The sequence below is a fragment of the Eutrema salsugineum genome, unplaced genomic scaffold, assembly GCF_000478725.1.
Source record: "Eutrema salsugineum unplaced genomic scaffold, Eutsalg1_0 scaffold_3, whole genome shotgun sequence".
Taxonomy (NCBI): Eukaryota; Viridiplantae; Streptophyta; class Magnoliopsida; order Brassicales; family Brassicaceae; genus Eutrema; species Eutrema salsugineum.
In genome coordinates, this window is record NW_006256756.1 from 17,800,638 (window position 1) to 17,822,750 (window position 22,113).

General features: G+C 41.1%; 2 non-coding genes and 1 pseudogene across 2 annotated transcripts; 2 read left to right on the forward strand and 1 right to left on the reverse strand.

Annotated features, from left to right (window-relative positions):
* LOC112085499 overlaps positions 1-22,113 on the forward strand; it is a 163,244-nt pseudogene that overhangs the window by 111,129 nt on the left and 30,002 nt on the right.
* Positions 703-809, reverse strand: LOC112085618. The gene has a single exon (XR_002898919.1). It is a non-coding gene; the product is annotated as a small nucleolar RNA R71 (small nucleolar RNA).
* On the forward strand, positions 14,102-14,208 carry LOC112085655. The gene has a single exon (XR_002898955.1). It is a non-coding gene; the product is annotated as a small nucleolar RNA R71 (small nucleolar RNA).

The window sequence follows — 22,113 nt, forward strand, 5'->3', positions numbered from 1 at the left end:
TCCATTTGGATGATACCTCAAGTGCTACAATGACATGAGTAGTGAGAATGATCAAGGATTGAAAAATTCCTACTATCAATTTGGCGCCGTTGCCAATTGGAGAGTTCATTCTAGCATTAGGACTTTGGATCTTCTTGAGATCAAGTCATTTTCTTTTGTTTTACTGATTACCTTTCAAGTGCTGTCTTTGTTTTCAGGTGTATGAACACCAGAAGTCAAGCAAGGAGACAACGAGAAAGAGCTGAGCACATTGAGAGGTTGGGTATGGATCAAGGGCAACAGGCTCATGGTGGTAATGGAAACCACCAGAATCAAGAAGAGCCACCGCCTCCACGTCCAAGACAAGTTGTGGGAGCTGGTGATGAGGCCAATGCTCAGGGTGAAAGACATGGGATTCAAGCCCCAACACCTGAAAACGATTTTGAGATCAAATCTGGCCTGATCAACATGGTGCAATCAAACAGGTTCCATGGCTTGGCATTAGAAGACCCATTAGATCACATTGACAACTTTGATAGAGTTTGTGATCTAACTAAGATGAATGGAGTGAGTGAGGACAGTTTCAAGTTGAGGCTATTTCCTTTTTCTCTAGGAGACAAAGCTCATCAGTGGGAAAAGTCTCTACCTCAAGGATCAGTCACAACTTGGGAGCAATGCAAAAGAGCATTTCTAACCAAGTTCTTCTCTTCATCAAGAACAGCAAGGTTAAGAAATGAAATCTCAAGTTTCATTCAGAAGAACCATGAATCGTTTTGTGAGGCTTGGGAAAGATTTAGAGGGTATACCATGCAATGCCCTCACCATGGATTCTCAGATTGTCAGCTGCTAAGTACATTCTACAGAGGTACTTTACCAGAGGTCAGACTTCTCTTGGACACAGCTTCAAATGGTAATTTCATGACCAAGGAAGTCAATGATGCCATGACCCTAGTGGAGAATGTAGCTCAGAGTGATGAGCTTTATGGATCAGACTTTGAAAGGAATTCAAGAGGGGCTGTGAGTGCTGAAGAGGAAAGGACAAGGAAAGACATCAAGTCTCTCAATGAGAAGCTAGACACACTTCTTTTAGCTTCTCATCAGTCAGCCAACTTTGTTAGAGATGTGAATCATGTGTTTCAAGACACATTTCAAAGGGAAGACATCACAGCTGAGGTGAACTTTGTAGGTGGCCAACAAGGTTACCAAAAGGGCTTTACCTACTACAAGAATCCCCCAAACCAGAACTTATATCCTCAAAACACTCAACAACAAGGTTTTGTCTCTCCCCAACAACAAAGTCTCCAACATAACTCAGAGAATAAGGATCAAGAAGTGCAGAACCTGCTCCAGCAAATCCTCAAAGGTCAAGCAAGTGGTGCCATAGACTTCAACAAGAAAATGGCAGAGATTAACAACAAGGTGGACTGCACTTATTCTGATCTTCTAACTCAACTTTCAACCTTGGCTTCCAAAGTCAAGACTCTAGAGAACAACAAGGGCCACTGCAGTTCTCAAGCTCAAAGATCTTTACCAGGGACATCAGTAGCACATCCAACAGAATACTGCAATGCCATCCTCTCAAATGATGAGAATCATGCTGCTGTCCAAGAAATTGAGGATCTTCTCCATGGCAATGTCTCAAGTGCAAAGTGCCTAACACAAGATGATGAGGACGCCATCATAGAGGAGTTTGACTTCCTGTTCTGTGATCTCAATGAGGACATTGAGAAAGAAGGTGGGGAGACAGCTTGTTTTGATATGAAAAAGAATGATTCTGAGATTGCTGAAGGAAAGGATCAGAGAATGGTTCAAGGAAGGACATCTGATGGAGTCTCTAGCACTGGCTCAACAAGGGTGAAACCCAAATCTATTCCCAAGCTAAGCAACCCAGGAAAGTTCTCCATCTCATGCTCTCTTGGAAATTTGAAAGTGGACAATGCTTTGTGTGATTCTGGATCAAGCATCAGTGTAATGTCTTTAGACATGGTGGAGAGACTAGGGATCAAGAGTCTTAAGCATCACCCCATGTCAATCACCTTTGGAGATTCATCCTCAAAGAAACCATATGGAATCCTTGAAGACTACCCATTGAAAATTGGTGAATGCACAGTTCCAACAGATTTTGTAGTTATGAAGATGAAGAAGACAAAAGAGCTACCTCTTTTGCTTGGAACTCCATTTCTGAACACCACAGGGGCAAGGATGGACTTTGATACTCAAAAAGTGGTACTTGCTAAGGTAGATGATGAAGTATCTTATCCTCTTAAGCCTCCTCTTGCTGGGTTTTGTGGAGTTATATCTGATGATTCTGATGAGTTGAAACATTATGGGATGATGTATGTGGGGAGTATTGGAACTATAGAAGAAGCTATACCCCTTGCATCTGTTGAGAAAAAGAAAGAATCCCTAATAAGACCTGATCTTGAGTTTGAAGGGGATTTCTTTAGTGATGATGAAGCTTGCTTGGAATCTCTATCTCCTACACCAAGTGAGAAGGAGATCAGCAGCAACAAAGGCAATGGCTCAGGGTCTCAAGACAAGAACCCACCAAGAACCAGACCATTCACTCTTGAGTCATCTTCTCAGGTCTTAACTCTCACTCCTTGGAAGTTTGTTGGTGGAGCTGTTGAATACAAGGTTAAAGGCAATGGAAGATCAAGACCATTTGCCAAAGTCAGAGCTATCCTCACACCAGAGTTCATAGACAAAGGATCTGATGGTGTCCAAGAGATGATGAACAAGGACCTCAAACTTGAATTCATGGACAAGACCTGGAGCATCAAAGCTCCTCCTCTCCCTTACTAAAAAGAGTGTAAAAAGTCAAACTTAGTGACTTTAAACAAAGTGCTCTTGGGAGACACCCCAAGCTTATCCTTGTATATAATCTTTTTATGATTTCTTCTCTTTTCTTTTATGTTTTAGAACTTTTTGATGGGTTTTGTGAGTTGGTCTCAGGTACTAAGTGATCTTTGGAGGACATAGCTCAGTGATGAATGGAATGGATCATGTGAGAGAGCTGAGAGAACTGTTTAAAGCCAGAAAAACTTGAAGAAGGCCTCAGTGCTACCTAGGTGTGCGGGTCAGTGCATAAAGAGTCCAGGCCGCAGCAAGACTCGCGATTTACTCCGGCCTGGGCGTGCTACCTGGTGTGAAATAACCCTGGCCGCACAAAACCTGGAGAAGTCCAAAATGTTTAAGTCCCATTTACTGCGGGATGGGCGTGCGGGTCAGAAGAGAGGGAGCTAGGCCGCAGCAAGGTTCGGAATTTACTCCGGCTGGGGCGTGCGACCTAGAAGCGTAGACGTTGAGCCGCACCAGAAAGAAGAAGGCCAAGGGTTGTAAGTCCAAAACCGTGCGACCTGGTGCTGCGGCCTGAAACCCAAGGAGTCTAAGTCGCACGATCGTTCGCAATTTACTCCGGGATGGTCGTGCGACCTGGAAAGAGGAAGGCCAGGCCGCACAGAAAGAAGGGAACCCAAAGAGATTAAGTCCCAAAACCTGCGAGATAAGCGTGCTACCTGGGAGTAAAGAAGACCAACCCGCAGCAAGACTCGGAATTTACTCCGGGATGGTCGTGCGGGTCAGAACAGAGGATGGCCAGGCCGCAGCAAAAGATGAACGGCCAGAATGCCTAAGTAACAGAAGCTGCGGGATGGTCGTGCGGGTCAGAACAGAGGATGGCCAGGCCGCAGCAAAAGATGAACGGCCAGAATGCCTAAGTAACAGAAGCTGCGGGATGGTCGTGCGGGTCAGAACAGAGGATGGCCAGGCCGCAGCAAAAGATGAACGGCCAGAATGCCTAAGTAACAGAAGCTGCGGGATGGTTGTGCGGGTCAGAACAGAGGATGGCCAGGCCGCAGCAAAAAGATGAACGGCCAAAATGCCTAAGTAACAGAAGCTGCGGGATAGGAGTGCGGGTTAGACATAGGATGACCAGGCCACACATCGAACCCCTCCTACTCATTGGGGTCTGATTTCAACAGCCACTAGGTAACACTCAAAACCTTGTAAATAGCATGTAGACTTTCTTTTTCTTTTGCATTTTGCCTGTTTGCTTTGGTTTCACTTCTTTCTCGTACTTTTATAACACAAGGGACTGTGTTATTTAAGTGTGGGGGAGGAGTTTTATCCTTTACTAATCATGTTTTCTATTTTCTTATTTTACACTTTGAGTCTTGAGTCACATTCTAGTGCATATTCATCTAAGTGCATATAAAAACCAAAAAAATGGAAAAATCTGAAAACTTTTCAAAAAAAAAAAAAATGAGCATGTAGTTGCATTCTCATTTTTAGGATTGAGTCTAGATTGCATTTTCATATAGGTTGCATCATATGCAAATGGGAGTAATGATAGGTTCTTTCCTTGAGAGTACATCACTTTGAGAATTTGGATTAAATATGCTTGTGAAATGACTTCTGTGCTTGCAAGGCTTGAAATGGTTTGAATCTGAGAAGCAATTTTGAATTGAACTCAACTCTAATAAGTGAAAACCTTGAACTTGACATGAAATTATCTTGTGATGCATTGTTTGAATAAGCTTGTGGATACCTATATACATATTTGAGCTAGAATCCTGTTTTTACCACCCTCTTCCTTAGCTCAAATAGCTGAGTCCACATCTGGATCAGTTTTCCTCACCTTGAACCCATCCTTCCTTCAAGCCAAATGTTTGTGTGTGATTGAAAGGCCACCTTGGACCAAACTTAGCAGAAAGTGTTAGGTTTAGAGCGACAAGGGCAAGTCTCATTGAGTGTTAAGTTCCATCATCAAGGAGCTGAGAGATTTGGTGAGAACTAAGTGTGGGGGAATACTTGTTGGTGAGTGGAAAAAGGAGAGATGAGTGGAAATAAAAGGAGAATGGTGAGAACTAGGAGAAAAAGAAAAGAAATCAGTCTTGGAGTTTTGAGTCAAGAAAGTGAGCTTTAGTGTTTTGAAAAGAAAAAGTCTAGCCTCTAAGTGAAAAGAAAAGAAAAGAAGCCCAAGAGCTCAAATGTTTTAAAAAGAAAGAAAAAGAGGCTAGAAGTTACAAAAGAAAGTGCAAAAGAGCTATGTAAAGTTTGAACTCCAAGACTTGAGTGTGAAAATTAAAAGTGAGTCCCCTAGTGAGAGGAAATGAGTGTGGAAAGTGAGGTTCTTGAGAGGTTGAACAAGTGAGAAAGCTTTGAGTAGAGTGTGGGGTGGGATGAGTCCTTGCCCTTGTATGCATAGGTTGCTTTTTACCTTTAGCATTCTGCCAAAGTTTGATCATTCATAGAGAGATCCCCTTGCTGCATTGAACCCACTCAGGCGCTGATGAGATCATTTTAGTCTCATTACCTCACCCTAGCCAAACTTTGCTTGTTTGAACATTGCATCATTTGATCCACTTGGTAAAGAGCTTAATGAATGTCAAAGAGTTGAGGAATAAGAGAACTTGTGGAGATTACTGTTGAGTTGTTACATCAGAGTATGGTCTTGCATTGCATATTGAGCATGAACTTGAATTCTCTTAGTTGTCACTTTTCTCTTTCAAAGGAAATATGAACTCCCAATGCATTCAACCTCTCTCTCTCATTTGTTCTTTTTGCTTGAGGACAAGCAAAGGATAAGTGTGGGGGAGTTGATATATTCATAAATTGCATCATTTAGTGTACATGTTTTAGTCCAAATCATGTCTTATCTCATGCATTTTAGGTCCTTAGGGTTTGTTTTAGAACTTAGGAGATGCATTAGGTCCCAATGAGTATATTGCATGTTTTGAGTGTCTATCAGGTGAATATGGAGCTGAAAAGATGAATCCAGGAGGTGGAATGGTGAGCAAAGCTTGAAAAAAGTGGAAAATTGGGTCCTGGGAGATTACCGGCCATTCTCGCTGGCCAGGAAGGTTTTACCGGCCATTTCCATGTACCGCGGGAAGCTTTACCGGCCATTTTCATGTACCGCGAATGAAGTGCATCGGCCAAAATCTCCGGGTATGAACGTGTCTCAGAAATCGCCTGTCCGGGGAGCCTTCCGGTCCGATTCAGATGGCGGGTCCTTCATAGAAGTTGGATAGCATTGGAGCACGGTCTCATAGCAAGTGGAATCGTGGGATTCGGACGCGTGAGCAGAGAGATAAGCTCGTCGGAAGAAACCCCTATCTCGCAGGTGTTCCGGACCGAGCAGATCAGTTCTGAAGGATGCGAAGGACGGTGCACTTCCAGGCCGATTCAGCTTCCGGGTCCTTCATGAGAATCAGAGACATTTGAGTCTTCTTTCCAGAACGTCCGAGAGCATTCAATTCGGATCTATGAGCAGGAAGATACGGTCTCCGGAATGGACACATGTCTAGACGCCTCTCTCTGGTCGTGTACATGCACTGCAAAGATGTGCCCTCCAGGAAGCCTTCCACTTCCCAAGCACTGAAACTTCCTTCATCAAAGTTGGAGATAAATGAGTCCTCTGTCTTCTGCAACCGAAATCATTCAATTCAGACAAGTATCACAGGAGTTACACTCTCCGGAATGCGAAGTGGTCTAAGCTGCTCTGGATGCTGCGAGATGGTCTTGCGACTTGGTTAGCCCGCAGGCCTGAAGATGAACGCCTGAATGCTGATGCTGCGAGTTGAAATGTGCGGGTAAACTATCACTGGAAGAGGTCTGAAGCTCCCGAGCAAGAGAAATGCTAAGTCCACAATCGTGCGACTTAGGCATGCGAGTCATCCGCGCCTGGATCTATGCCGCACGATCACTCGCAAACTACTGCGACTTAGGTGTGCGACCTGGGACATACTGGACTGACCCGCAGGATTTCCACTTGACCCAACTGAGCCGGGTCAGTACCCAGTTTGTCCTGGGCTGACCCGGTCCATTAGCACTAGGTATATATAGTTTTTTGGGAGAAAAACCCATGTATATCATCTTCTCTCTTAGTTTCTCTCTAGTTTTCTTTCCTTTTTAGTGTAAAAACGTTTTTGATTAAGAGAGATCTCAAGGATTTAATCAATCTAAGTCTGTTTCTCATCATCTCATCATCTCATTTCTGCTTCTAATCATGATTAACATCATCTCTTGCAAAAGATTAGATGTGTTCTTCATGATTAGTGAGTAGTCATATTTTAAGCTTCTAGGTGTGTAGATTAGGGTGCTTAGATGTAGATTAATGATTTTTTAAGCTTAGATTCTCTTCTCCTTTCCTTAGTTAGCTGATCCTAATGCTAGATCCTTGCACATCACTTGGGTCTAGAATCTGGGTTTTTCATGCACCAAAAGTGTTTGATGAAATGCCTGAATGAAAGCTAACTAAGGGTTTATGCATTAATGTCATGGGAATGATTGTTAAATGCATGAATGGCATATTAGAACTGTTTCTTAATGCTCATTGATTCATATTTCACAAATGATGATTTGGTTTGAAAATGGATTAGTGTAGAGGTTAGTGCCTTCATGAGAGGATTAATCTAGATTAGAGTTCTAAGTTAATTGGAATTTGAGATCATGTGATGCTTGCTTTATCTTTCTGTATAAGATTCAGTCTTTCTTAGCTCTTATTTTGATGCACAAAGAGGCTGTCTGGTCATGTTAGACTTGGAACCTTATGCTTGTTAATTGCTTATTCACTAATGGGAATTAGTCTTGAATTGGTAATTAACAAAGGGATTTCTGTCATGAGAATGAATTAATCTGAATTGGAAGTCTAGACTAAAGATTTGCAAGTGTTGCATTGTTTGCTTAGCATCATGAATTCACATTTAAAGCACCCTAATCAATGATCACATCTAGAGGTTTAGCTTTCTTTTTATTTGAATTTGAGTGTTTGTTTAGTTTCTCTTGCTTGTTTAATTCTTAATTACTGTTTGTTCTTGCTTGTTTTGTTATATGCTTTTAGATAATCTTGGTTACCAACTCATCTGCTTATTAGACTTGGATTAAGAATTGATCCTCATAGTTCTAGTGTCTAGAATCTCTCCATTTGGATTGATACCTCAAGTGCTACAATGACATGAGTAGTTGAGGAATTGATCAAGGATTGAAAAATTCCTACTATCAGAGACCTTGTGTTTCTGTTTAACTCAAGGCTCAAGCTGTTCCCTGGCAAGTTAAAGTCAAGGTGGTCTGGTCCTTTCAAAATCTTGGGGGTGAGGACTTATGGGGCTGTTGTGCTTGAAGGAAAAGATGGAAATGAATTTGTGGTGAATAGGCAAAGTCTGAAGCCTTACCTGGTCAATGCAATCAAAGAATGAGCTACCTCATTCTCACTTAGTGATCCCCCATCCCACTAAAAGTTATGAAAAGTCAAACTTAGTGATTTAAAACAAATTGCTTTTGGGAGACACCCAGAGCTTATCCTTGTACATAGTATTTTAATCTTTTCTTTTTATGATTTTAGGATGTCCTTTGTGGTGTTTGTTGAGTGTGTTCAGGTCTACAGGTGTTCAGAAGCTATTCAAGGAGATGTTCAAGGAGAAATGGTGCGAAAAGAAAGGAAAAGTGAAGCCACACCAAGTTTGAGTCCGACCAAGGCCACTCCGCGATCAACATCGGCCAAATGCACCTCGGTGTAGAAATCTTTCCGGAGGGAAGTTTCACACCGATGAAAGCATTGGAAAAATGAACCTAGGTGCCCAACAAGCTTCAAAACGTGAGAAAATACACCGAGGTTGACATCGGACAAAAGAAATCCGGAGTGAGCTTGGTCTTGACTGGTGCAACTCCACACCGGGAACAACATATGAGACCTAAGGCTCGGCGCAGAACCTGTCTGAAGGCGTAATGCTCAACACCGGGTAAAACACCGGGTAAAACCACCACGGTGTAAGCTTAGCCTCAAAACGTGAAAGTTATTCACCGGGCAGCACATCGGGACGTTTGAGCTCGGTGTACAAACCTTCCCCAAGAAAAATAAAAGTCCACACTAGGAGCAACACCGGCCAAAGCCTGCCCGGTGTAAATATCCCCTAGAACGTTGTGATAAGTAGGAGTTTTCAAGGCTCCTTGGGTTACCAATCCCTTTAGCTGTTGTAGCTTTTAGGATATCAATTTATCTTGTGGGTTCTAGACACTAGCTTATGTGATTTGTATCCTAATCCAAGCAAAATAAGTGAGTTTTGATTAAGACAGGTGATTAACTAAAGACTAAACAAGATTAATAAACTATCAAGTGATCAAAACAGGAAACAAGCAATAGCAAATGACAAGTGAATGAATATGAAATGATGGAAGCATGAGATTCTAGACATGATAGTTGGCTATGGTGCATTGGTGCTAAACTAGAAATGCTAATGACAATAATGAAACATGATTCAAGTGATTTACGATTCTAATCAAGCCATAATCTTTCCCAAGCATCAAGACACAAATCAAGCCATTTCACATACCCAATCATCATTGGAGATCAAACAACAAGACAGCATTAAGAATCAATCCTAAGTGATCATTTATGCAAATAACAAACATCGTCATGACATTAATGCATAAACCTCTAATATAGCTCTTTCAGGAATTTAATCAAACACTTTTGGTGCATGAAAAACCTAGATTCTACATCACAAGTGATGTGAAAGGATCTAGCATAGAGATCAGCTATTTAGAGAAATGAAAACATGGATCTAGCCCTAAGTACTCCTAATCTAACACTTTTGCACTCTAACCTACATATCTAGAACCTCATTAAGCAAACTACTCACTAATCATACTAATCTCTCTTAAACCTTTGTAAATATAGTAGATTGGCATGATTAATGATGATAAATGAAGATGGAGAAGATAGATAATGATGGATTGCAGCTTTAAACACAAAAGATTCTTGATCTCTCTTGATTAAAACACACAAAAGTAGATATCTCTTACAAAAAGAAAGTCTTTTCACAAAAGAGGCAAGGAAATTAGAGAGAATAAAGCTTAGTCTGCTGGATAATGTCTAAAACATATATATAGGTAGGGTTTCTTGATGGGCCAACCTGAACAAACTATGTATTGGTCCCAAAAAGGCCCATAAAAACGTCTTTGTTCGATAATGTATCGAGGTGAAAGTGGTCGTTGCAGGACCAGACTTCTCTCGGTGTGGCATCTCGGTGCAGTTTAAAGAGTTGCTTCAGGGGATCAATACTGAGTAGAATTCGTTCGGTGCAGCATCTCAAAAAACTGTCGGCTTTTTAACCTTCCAAAGGCTAGCGAAAAACGTTAAGGCTCCATGGTCATATCGACCAGATCTTGATCGGTATTTCTTCTCGATATGAATGTAAACCGCTTGCACAAAATCCTTCATAACTCCTTGCTCACTGGTCCAAACCTTGATCTTCTAACTCCAGAAACCAGATGACGCATTGGGCTCCAACTTCGGTGAAGGGCTCGAGCCCGTCTGACGTTGGCAAGGCCTTCGTCTCGCCGGTTCTTTGAGGCATATCGCATGAGTCTTGATAGGTCTGCGAAATATGTATGCCTTCTGGTTGCGATATCTCCATGCTCACGGCTCTAAATCGTCTAATTCTACGTGTTCCGGAAACTAGACTCATCCCTCTTGATTCTTGATGAAGACACCGGAGGCCGGATCGCAGTGAAAGTCCTCCGTCTCACACAATCTTGTAGAGGTATTGTCAGCTACAAAGCATTTGTCCAAGTTTCTGCACACTGGTGAGGGTTCCTCCATTATCCCTGCTCCAAGTTGCTCCCAAAAGCCTCCAAATGACCTGAGAATACTCCAAAAATGCAGGACACTCTAGGACCTAATGCAATTCCTAAACAAAGCAAGAACCAACGACAAACTCTAACAAAACTATCTAAATATATGCATGAGACTCAATATTTGGACAAAAATGCAATCCTAAACATGGCAAAATATGAGTATATCAACTCCCCCAGACTTGTCCTTTGCTTGTCCTCAAGAAAAAAAATCAAATGAGAAGAAGGATGTAGTTTGGGGAGTTCACATTTCCTATGGGAAGAGAGAGTTAACCACAAAAAGAATTCACATTCAATGTCCAAGTTGCTAAGTCTAAAATGCATGCATGACCTTACTTAGTGCATCAAGTTCAAACCAGGATCTCCACAAGTTCTCATTTCCCTCAGCCCTTTAACATTCATTAATCAGTAACCAAGTGAATCAAAATGATGCATACTCAAACAAACATGCTTGGCCAAGGGATGAGGTTATGAGATAAAAAATGATCTTGTTATATCAACATGTGGGTTCAGCTCAGCACAAGGGATCTCTCAATGAATGATCAAACTTTGGCAAAATACTAAAGGTAAAAGGCTACTAATGCATACAAGGGCTAGAATTCATTACCCAGATGCCTAAGATGCTCTAAACTACCCTCTCATGAACCTCACATTCTCTCTTATTCATTTCTCTCTCTCTCTAAGAGTTTTCTTTTCATTTACAATCATTGGTTCTTGTGATCTTTCTTTACACTTAGCTCTCTTTTCTTATTTGATTCATCTAACCTCTCACTTTCTTTTTTTTTTAAACACATGAGCCTTTGGCTTCTTTTCTTTTCTTTACACAGAGGTTAGAAGCTTTTTCTTTTCAAAACACTTAGAGCTTTCTTTTCCATTTTTAAAAAACACAAGACCCAACACCTATTTCTTTTCTTTTAAAGCCCTTAGCTCTCATCACTCCCATATTCACAACTCTTTCTCTTTTCTTTCTCAAAAATCTTTTCTCTCAAAACTCTCACTTAAAGAAACCTCTCCCCCACACTTATTTCACAGCCTATACCTAGTAGTTCCTTGATGTTGGAACTAATTTACATAAAACCTACCCCTTGTCGCTAATAACCTAATTTGTTAAATTTGATCCAAGGTGGCCTCTCAATTCACACACAAATATTGGCTTGAAAGAAGGGGTTTTGGTTTAAGGTGAGGTAACTGCTCCAAAGATAGGAGTCAGCTATCTGAGCTAAGGAAGAGAGTGGTAAAAAAGGGGTTTCTAGCTCAGATATGTATATGCTATCCACGTGGTTATTCAAGCATGCATCATATGATAATTGCATTGTCAAGTTCAGGGTTATCACTTTAACTAGGGCTAAGTTCAATTCAAACTTGTATCAACAATCTCACACATTCTCAAGTCATGAAAGCATTAAAGACCTAACAACTTGGGAATTGAATGAAACTCTTAATGTGATGTTCTCTCAAGGAAACCTATCATTACTCCCATGCAGGTGATCCTATATGAATGCAATCCTAGACACAATCTAAAATGTGAATGCAACTACATAAGCATTTTTTGTGAAATTTTTTCAGATTTTTCAACTTTTTTTTTGTTTTTATATGCACTTAGATGAATGCAAAATAAGACTCAAGAGTGAAAAAGAAAATAAGATCAAGAACAAACATGGTTACCAATACTGAGCTCCTCCCCCACACTTTAATAACACAGTCTCTTGTGTTATAAAAGCATAAGAAAAGAGTATAGATCAAGCTCAAAATGCAGAATGAGAAAAGAAATAAAATGCAAAATTCTATGTACAAGTTGGAGTGTTACCTTCTCTAGGACTGAGAGATGGGGCTGGAGGATTGACTACACCGACCTCCTGTACGGAGTGAAATCACCTTGGTGTGAGGCATCCTTGGCCATCTTTTGTTCCACACCGACGTCCATTTGCTCGATGTATCAGGTCGATATTTTTATCCTTATCCATCTTTGTAAGCACCACTCTTTGAGTATCAAAGTCACCTTTGTAAGCACCACTCTTTGAGTATCAAAGTCAATCCTAGCACCAGTGGTATTGAGAAATGAAGTTCCAAGCAGTAGGGGGAGCTCTTTAATTTTCTTCATCTTCATGATAACAAAATCAGTGGGAATTATGCATTCTCCAACCTGTAGTGGATAGTCTTCTAAGAGCCCATATGGTTTCTTGGAGTAGGAATCTCCAAAGATGATAAAAGAAGGGTAGGGCTTTAGAGACTTGACCCTTAACTTCTCCATCATGTCCTTATACATTATACTAACACTTGAGCATGAATCACACAAAGCATTCTCAACTCTAAAGTTTCCAAGAGTGCAAGAGATGGTAAACTTCCCTGGATTACCCAGCTTTGGAAAAGAGGTGGGCTTCACTATTGCTGAATTAAGGCTGGAGATTCCATCTTGGGGACTTTCTTGATCTGTTCTCAGCCCCTTACCCTCAGTACCATCTGCAATTTTCTTGTCACTAGCAAAACAAACTGCCTCCTCACCTTCTTTCTCAGTGTCCTCATTGAGATCAGAGAACATGCTCACAAAGGCTTCTATAATGGCGTCTTCTTCTTCATTGGTGGAAGTTAATTCATCAGAGACTTGACAATAAAGAAGTTGTTCAATTTCTTGAATAGCAGCAATGTGATCATCACTTGAGTATATGACATTGCAATAATCCTTGGGGAAGAGAGCCTTGAGTTTCAGAAGTGGAGACGCTTTTTTTTTTTGAAGAGTCTTGAGTTCTGAGCCTAGTATCTCCATCTTAGAACTCAGGTCATGACACTTGGATTCCATCATTTGTTGTTCTTGTAAGAGTTGTTGGAGAACAACATTGAGATCAGGTCCTTGTTGAACTAGTGGTGGACCAAATTCAGGAGGTGGTGGCCTTTGTTTCTGGAAGCTGAGTTGGTGAGCTATTCCCTTGTTGCTGAGATGTAGGCTGCTGAAAAGCTTGTTGACCTTGGAAGTTACCTTAGAACTGAGTTCTTTGAACAAAAGCTTTGTTGACCTTGTTGGGGAGGGTATACTTGATCTTTGGGATTGGCTACATTGGTGCTTCTATAAGACAAGTTCTGGTTCTTGTTGAAGTTGTTGTAACCTTGAAACTTATTCTGATTCCCTATGTAGTTCATCTCCTCTTGTGAAAGGCCATCTTCATTGATGTTCTGAAAGCTTGGAGACTCATCAAATTCACCAACATAATGGATTGGTTTTTGAGAAACCATTTTCAGCTTGTCAAGTTCACTTCTCAGCTCCTTAACTCCTCTAGTAAGCCTTTGCTCTGAGCTTGAACCATCTGATATGTTTGTTCTGTCATAGTCCTCACCATATATGTCATTATACATAGCCAGATTCTCCACAAGTTCCCTAGCAGCTGTAATCTTTTTTGCCAAGAAATTACCATTGGAGGCTGTGTCTAATTGGTTTCTTATCTGTGGTAGTGCTCCTCTATAGAGTGTGGAGAGTAGAGAAGCTTCAGAAAAGTCATGATGTGGACACTGATTGGTGTAGCTTCAAAACCGCTCCCAAGCTTCCCCAAAGTTATCATTATTATGTTGTTTGAAGCTTGATATCTGGTTCCTTAGTTTAGCTGTCCTTGAGGTAGAGAAAAACTTTGATAAGAAGGCAAGCTTGCACTGCTCCCAAGTCTGTATTGATCCTCTAAGTAGGTTCTTCTCCCATTGGTGTGCCTTGTCTCCTAAACTGAATGGGAATAACCTGAGCTTGAAACTGTCTTCAGATACACCATTGATCTTAGTTAGATCACACACCTTGTCAAATTGATCCAAATGCTCCAAGGGATCCTCCATTGGTAAGCCATGGAACTTAGATTTCTGCACGATGTTGAGCAAAGAAGCCTTCACCTCAAAGTTATTATCTCTTGTGACAAAGGTCAATCATACACATTTCTATTCTAGTTCCATGCAGATTGATAGCACCGATTTTGACCACTTTTCACCATTGATTTCAAATGCTTTTTCAAAGATTTTACTTTGTTTTAGGAACTTTTATTATGATTTCCATGTATTTGTAGTTTCAAGGCTCTTTTGAGGAAACTTAGGGAATATGATGGCAAAATAGAAAAAATCCACATTAAAGCTCAGAGTCAGACCGTCAGAAGTACAGCCTCAAATGAAGACTTTTCCACCGTCCGATCCAGCTCAAATTTGGAGACAATCAAGAGGAGACAACCAGCTTTCCAGACCACTTTACATCACAAAGATCCAACGGTGAAATCAAATGATACATGGGGAATAAGTTGACCCAGTTCACCAGTCCCAGAAGACTCTCACCCGCGGCAAAAGCATGTTTTACCTGCCCTGGAAGATTGTCACCCCCGGTGGACCTTAGGACGAGCCACAAGGCCCAAAATCAAAGCCCACTTCGCCATTCCTCTTCAGAGAAGCCCTAAATGAGACCTGGAAGACCTTAGGGCCTATAAATACATTGTTTAGCAGCCCTAAACGGGTGTGTGCTCCTGTAATGAGATTTTGAGCCACCAAACTTTGTTTTTCTAGGGTTAGGCGATGGAGATGGAGATTCTTCCCAGATCCATTGTTCTTCCTCCTTTTTTATCTTATTAACTTTTCTGTTTCATTCTTTTGCATTCTTCTATGTCTTTTATCATTCAATGCATCATGTAGATTAGTCCCAGAGAGTCAAGTTGTTAGCCATATTTTGGATCTCATCTCTTCTAAGTCATTCGTAAAGCATGAGAGTAGATTCATAACCTATTCTCTAAGCCTAGGATCGATTAGAGCCACGAGAGTGCTGTATCAGATCATCCATATCTAGCTTCAGAAGAACATAGTCGCTATAGGAGTCAAAAGCTACCTATAGAGAAGATGTGAGCAGACGAGTTCAGTGTTCATAGCATGATCTTAAGTTTAGCATGAGAGCGAGAGTTAATTTCTAGATCTAAGAGATTAGTTGATTAAGGTGACGACAGTTGGTTAATCATACATGTGTCTATTCTAGTTCAATGCAGATTCCCAAAAACAGATGAAGATAAATCGTCTGGAAGCTAGTTGGAAATGCCACCATACATCAATTAGAGTAAACCGGAGAAGTCTAAATCGCCACCTATGAATTTAAGAGTCTTTAGTTTGAGTCGATATGCTTTAGATGTTCTTTTAACAATTCATCCTGCATTGCATCTCTTGTGAATATTAGATTTGGTTTAGTTTTGGATCTTAACAAAAAAAACCCCAAATCTTTTATTGGTTTATGATTTGCTTACTTTCCAGTTTGTTGTTTCTTGCAGATTAGACATCCTCCCTATGGATCGACACCCTAAGTCCTACAACGTACATCTGTGCACTTGCAGACACCAGAGTTTTATAATTTTTAAACTTTTGGAGGACCAACGGGCTTGTTAAAAAAACAACCCTAGGCCCACAAGCCCACCAAGTTTTTGGCACCGTTGCCGGGGAGGCATGAAGTCGCTGGAGGTCTAAACCTGGGAGGTTGAAGCCGCAGATGACTATATATATGTCGAGTTTATGCCAAAGCAACATAGGAAGTAAACCAAATTCATAAACACCCTAACTTTTTCTTTTTCTGCTTATTCTTTCTTCTGTTTGCCTTAGTTTCAGAAACTTTTTGAAGCATGGATCATTCAAAGAGAAACCCTAACTTTGAGCGAAGGTCCTGCGACCTGTGTGAAGCTCCCTGCGCATGTGAATCACCCTCCCGGCATGATTTTGATCATCATCTTTGGAACCCTAATCCGAACCACCCACATGGAGACTCGCGACCTCCACACCAGCGAGATGAGCCCTATTCGCCACACCTGGTGAAACGTCGACCATCTCATCCTCTTCCTCATCAGACAGAACTATGAGAAAAATAGACTTAACATCCTGATTAATCGATTGGAAGCCAAACTGAATCAGTTCCTTGCCTCCCAAGCCCAAATCAATGCTGCCCTGCAAACAAGAATAGATGACATGATCATCGGCCTTGACCAAAGGTTTGATGAACTCTCTGAGCATGTGAAGACACTGGAGGATTAGAGAACCAAAGATAACGACGTGTTAGACCAGAGGATAAAGTCTGTTAGGGAAGAACAAGACAAAAACAAGTTCAGCATCTGGCAAAACGAAAGGGAGCTGCAAACCCTAACCTTTAAGATCGATGACTTGGATAAAGAGCTGAATGAGAGCAAAAACCAGACATACGACTACACATTTGAGCTGTGGCAAAGCGTAGCAAAGGTTGAAAACAAGACAGAAGAGCTTGATGCTACTTTGGATAAGTAGAAGAGAAAATTGAAAAACTTTCTAAAGATCATAAGGAGTGTGATCTGAACTCTGGAATCAATGATTTGGATACCCAATACATGCCTGACAACCACTGGAAGCAAGAGAACAACAATGGAGAAGAAGAGATTGAAGAAGCAAGCATGGAGACCCGGAAGGAGCTGACCGCGGCTGCGAGCTCTTCACCCGCGGCCAGAGCCACTCCCACCGCGGCTCCGAGCTCCTCACCCGCGGTGGAGCATGATTTCTCATACTGGGAGAACTTTCAACCTCTTTTTGAAGCCTGTTCATCAGAAAACCGACCTCATGTGACCAGACCTAGGTTGTTTGATCAAGCTGTCTTCTCAATCACTGCACAAGAATCAAAGGAAAAGGAAGAATCCAACACTTATGCATCTTGCAACATGGTTTACACTTGTGACAATGAGCTTCAAGAGCAATTCTTAGAAGATGAAGAGTATTGTTTGTTTGTAAAAGATCCAAACTCTGGGGATGATTCATCTGATGACAACACAGAACCAATAACCAATAGCATATCGAGAGAGAGACTGATCGAATTCAACAAGTTTGTGAAGTCCATTCCTCTCTATCTCGCATTCGATGATGTCTGGAAGCAAGGCTGCCTTCAAGTCTTCTTTAGATACAGCAAGGAGACTAAGGAGAACATCTCTACATATTTCAGAAGAGCTAGGTATCTATCTTTTCCTAGATCATCACCTGATGCAGCTGTTTACAGGATCCATCTCAAAGATCCCCAAGAAGCCAGTGATTATACAAACAAGATAAGCAAAGAAGCACATGAAGAGTTCAACCAAGTAGTTCAGATCCTGCCAGAAGGAATTTCGTTTGCCAAAGCATGTAGAGACTACATGATAGGCCACTTCTTTTGTGACAGAAATGAGTCAATCCAAGAGATGAAAGACTTGTTCACACACGCCCAAGAAGGTAGACCAGCTCGAACTCTGCACAAAGTTCAAGACAAAGGTCAATTTCTCACTTTCTTACCAGAGAAAAATTGGTTTTCACATCACCAAGGACCTCCACTACAACCCAACTATTCATCCTCACCATCATCAGCATCAATAGGAAAGTAAGCAAGGGAAAGAAAGAAATAAGTGATGATGAAGAAGCTCAGGAGGATGAGCCAGTGATCCCTGATCTAAAGTATGGTAGTGAGAGGTATTTCTTCACTCCTTATAATGGAAGAATGCCTGAGCCCATTGCCCAAGCTCATCATCACACTAATCAGCTTCGAGGGTGGAACAAGTGGCAAGACAAGACAATCAGGAAGTGGTGAAATTGGTTAAGAGCTTGAAAAGTACTGTAAAGGGGATGAAGAGAAATATCAAGGAGCTTAGCAGCAAGGGAGAAAAAGGAGAAAGCTCCCAGCCCATCAATGCTGAACCGCTGCAAGCTAGAGAAGGTGTAGGAGAGAGTTCTGAGCAAGAAGGACAACTAGTGGTATTCATCGATCATGAGTCACCTGAGGAGGAGCTAAGGGCAAGGCGAGATACAATGAGATCACCCTCATATCAGTCCAGCAATCCATCATACTCACTGGGGTCTCCAACCCCACCTCCAAGTCCATGAGAGGTACCAACTCCAACTTGTACATAGCATTTTTCATTTTATTTTTCTTTCTCATTTTGGATTTTGAGTTTGATCTACACTCCTTTCTTATGCTTTTATAACACAAGGGACTGTGTTATTTAAGTGTGGGGGGAAGAGTTTAGTATTGCTAACCATGTTTGTTCTTGATCTTATTTTCCTTTTCAATTTGAGTCTGCATCGAAGTGCATATAAAAAACAAAAAAAATCAGAAAATCAGAAAATTTTTCACAAAACAATATTCATTTAGTTGCATTCACATTTTTAGGATTGAGTCTAGTTGCATAATCATGTAGGTTGCATCATTGCATGGGAGTGATGATACGTTTTTAATTCAGTTCATTGCCCTAGTTTCTAATTCTTTGATGCATGCAAACAAGAAAGAAATCAAGATTGATCGACGATTGGAACTTGTCATTCATTGACTTTGTGTTGAGTGAATCAAGCTTTGAATAGTTCCAGCCTTGTTTAAGTGGAAACCATAATTTGACAATCCAATTATCATGTTTGTGCATGTCATTATGAACTCATGGGTACCTTAAAATATTTGAGCTTTCTTATCCATTTTTACCACTCTTTGCTAGCTCATATAGCTGTTCTCTCATCTCGAGACAGTTCCCTTCCTTGAAACAAACCTTCTTTGAAGCCAAAAACCCCTAGTGTGTGCATTTGTGTGAGGTCTTGTTCTAGTAGACTCGGTAAATGGTGTTGGGTTTAGAGCGACAGAGAAAGAGCCGCATGTAGATACTAGTCCATTATCAAGGACTAGTCCATGTTTAGGCGAGTGTGTGAGAGTTTGTTTGAGCTTGTGATCTGAAAGAAAAATCTTCAGAGGTGAAAGAGGCAAAGAAAATGGTGCTGTGTAGGGGAATGTGCTCTAAAAAGAAAAAATAGTGAGAAATGAAAAGAAAACTCTAAGTTCAAGTGCTAGGTCTCTGAAAAAGAAAAGAAAAGAACTAAAAAGAAAAGAGAGACTTGAAGAAAGAAAAGAGCTAAGTGTTTGAGTGAACAAAAATCTCACTAAGTGTTTGAAAAGAAAAGAGAGCATCCCCCTTGAGTTAAAATGAAAAGGAGTGATGAGAGCTGGTGAAGCGAAGAGAGGCTTTATGGGTTTAGACGAAGGACTGAAAGCATCTTTTGGGTTAGGGTAGATGTGGTTCTGACTCTGTATGCATCCATTGCTTTTTACCCTAAGCCTTTTATTGAGTCTGCTATTCCTTGAGAGATCTTATTGCTTAGAGTAACCAGTGACTTATTGAGATCATTTTAGTCTCAAAAACCCAGTCCCAAGAAAAATGAGTTCACATGATTTGCATGAGCTTGATCCACATTGAACTTTAATGAATGTCAAAACGTTGGAACTAGGGCTGCTTGTGAAGGCTGATGCTTAAGCTTGATTCACTTTATGATGAGTATGGCAAAAGTTTATTGAGTAATCTTGTTTGCACTGCATCTTAGAATTAGCAACTAGGGCAATGAACTTTGAATTCTTTTAGTTATCCACTCTCTCATTATGGAATATGAACTCCCAAGCATTCAACCTCTCTCTCTCATCTGTTCTTTTTGCTTGAGGACAAGTGTAGGGGAGTTGATTTGTCCATCAATTGCATCATTTAGCTTAAGGGGAGTTGATATGTTCATCAAATGCATCATTTAGCTTACATATTTCATTCCAAATCATGTCTTATTTCATGCATTCTAGGTCTTTAGGCATTGTTTTAGGACTTAGGAGCTTGCATTAGGTCCAAGTGAGTCTTTGCATGGTTTGGAGTCTTAAACAGGTACTTTGGAGGCTTTTGAGTGGAAAAGGTGAAACCAGTTGTGATGAAATGGAGTTTGGATTCATCGGCAAAGCCATGTACCAGGCTACAGTTTCCCGGCTAAAAATGTTTACTGGGTGATATTTCTCAGCCAAATGCTGTACCGGAACAAAGGAAACATCAGCTAAAACTCTATGCCTAGATGTTACAGTTTTATTGGCTAAAACGCTTACCGCGGCAAGAGTTTATCGGCCAAATCCCTGCATCAGTACATGAGCCCTCTGCTAAAATCCCTTGTGTCGATACGCCTCAAAGATCACTCATCCGGGGAGCTTTAACGTCCAATTTTTCTTCCGAAATCTTCATAAATGTTGGAGAGGATTGAGTCATGGTTCCAGAGCAGTTGGAATTATTGGATTCGGAGCAGTGAGCTGAGAGTTATTGACGGCGGAAGACGTACCTGTCTGATGTGTTTTAAAGATTACACGGAACGATGCACTTCCACTCCGATTTAGTTTCCAAGGCCTTCATCAATATTCAAGAGCTTCGAGGCTTCTTTCCAGAACGTTTAAGGTGACCCGATTTGGAGCTCTGAGCTGGGAGATAACGTAATCGGAGAGAACATATGTTTATAGGCCTCATTCCGGTGCACTTCAAAGATTGAGCGTTCGGGAGACCTTATTCTTCCCGGATGCCGATTGTCCCTTCATCAAAGTTGAATCTGAGTGAGCTTTCTTTTACCTGGAGCTGGAAGATTGTGATTCTGAATACTGAGCAGAAAGTTACAATGCTTTAAGTGTTGAGAGGTCCTTGGCACCGAGATGAACACCGGGAATACTGACCTCGGTGTTGGACACACTTTGAGGATCTTATTACATTGAACCTGAAACCGAGGTCCACACCGAGATGTTCTGGGCCGGAGTATTTTGAGCCTTGCACCAATACTCTTCACTTTCCACACCGACCAACTTCATTCCGATGCTAAGCCCGGTGTAACCTTCACTCGTTTTTGCATCCCGGTGCTAGCTCCAGCGTCCAGGTTCTCCACAACACCGAGATCAACACCGGCCATATAGATCTCAGTGTCAGCACACACTCCCAAGACAAGCTTCAGGACATCACAACATCGGCCAGAGCACCGGAAAAAGGCATCCGGGTGTAAACTTGTTTGCGTGTTTAAGAGTTTTATTTCCGGGTCAACACTCGAGTTGCCCGGGTTGACCTGGAGATTAAGGAACAAGTATAAATACTTTTTACGGTTTCACCCTTAGGATTATCTCATTTTCCCTTAAGCTTTTTTCCTTTTTTGTGAAAGAAAAGACTTTCAGAGAGATATCTCCATTTTCTTCTTAAATCAAAAGAGTTTGAGAACTTTAATCATCATTTCATCATCATCTATCCATCTTCTATCGTTTCTCATCAACTAGTCATGATTATCTACCCATCTTGCAAATCAAGGGAGATAATCATGATTAGTGAGTAGTCTCATTAGAGTTCTATATATGTAGGTTAGGGTGCTCTAGGGGTTTGATTAAGCTAGCTTAGGACCAGATTCATGCATCTTTGTTCTTGTTTAGCTGTTCTTAAGGCTAGATCCTTGATAATCACTTGGGTCTAGATCATAGGCATTTCATGCACCAAAAGTGTTTGTTGAAATGCTTGAACGAAGCTAATTCAAGATTCTAATGTTTGATTCACATGGGAATGTCGTTGTGAGCTTAGATGGTATATCATGATTGGTTTCTAATGCATCTCTTTCATTTGCTTCTCTAATGATGATTGGGTATGAACAATGTTTGAGATTGTGTTAGATGCTTGAGAAAGGTTGAAACTTGTGTTGAATCTTGAGCTGCTTCAGATCATT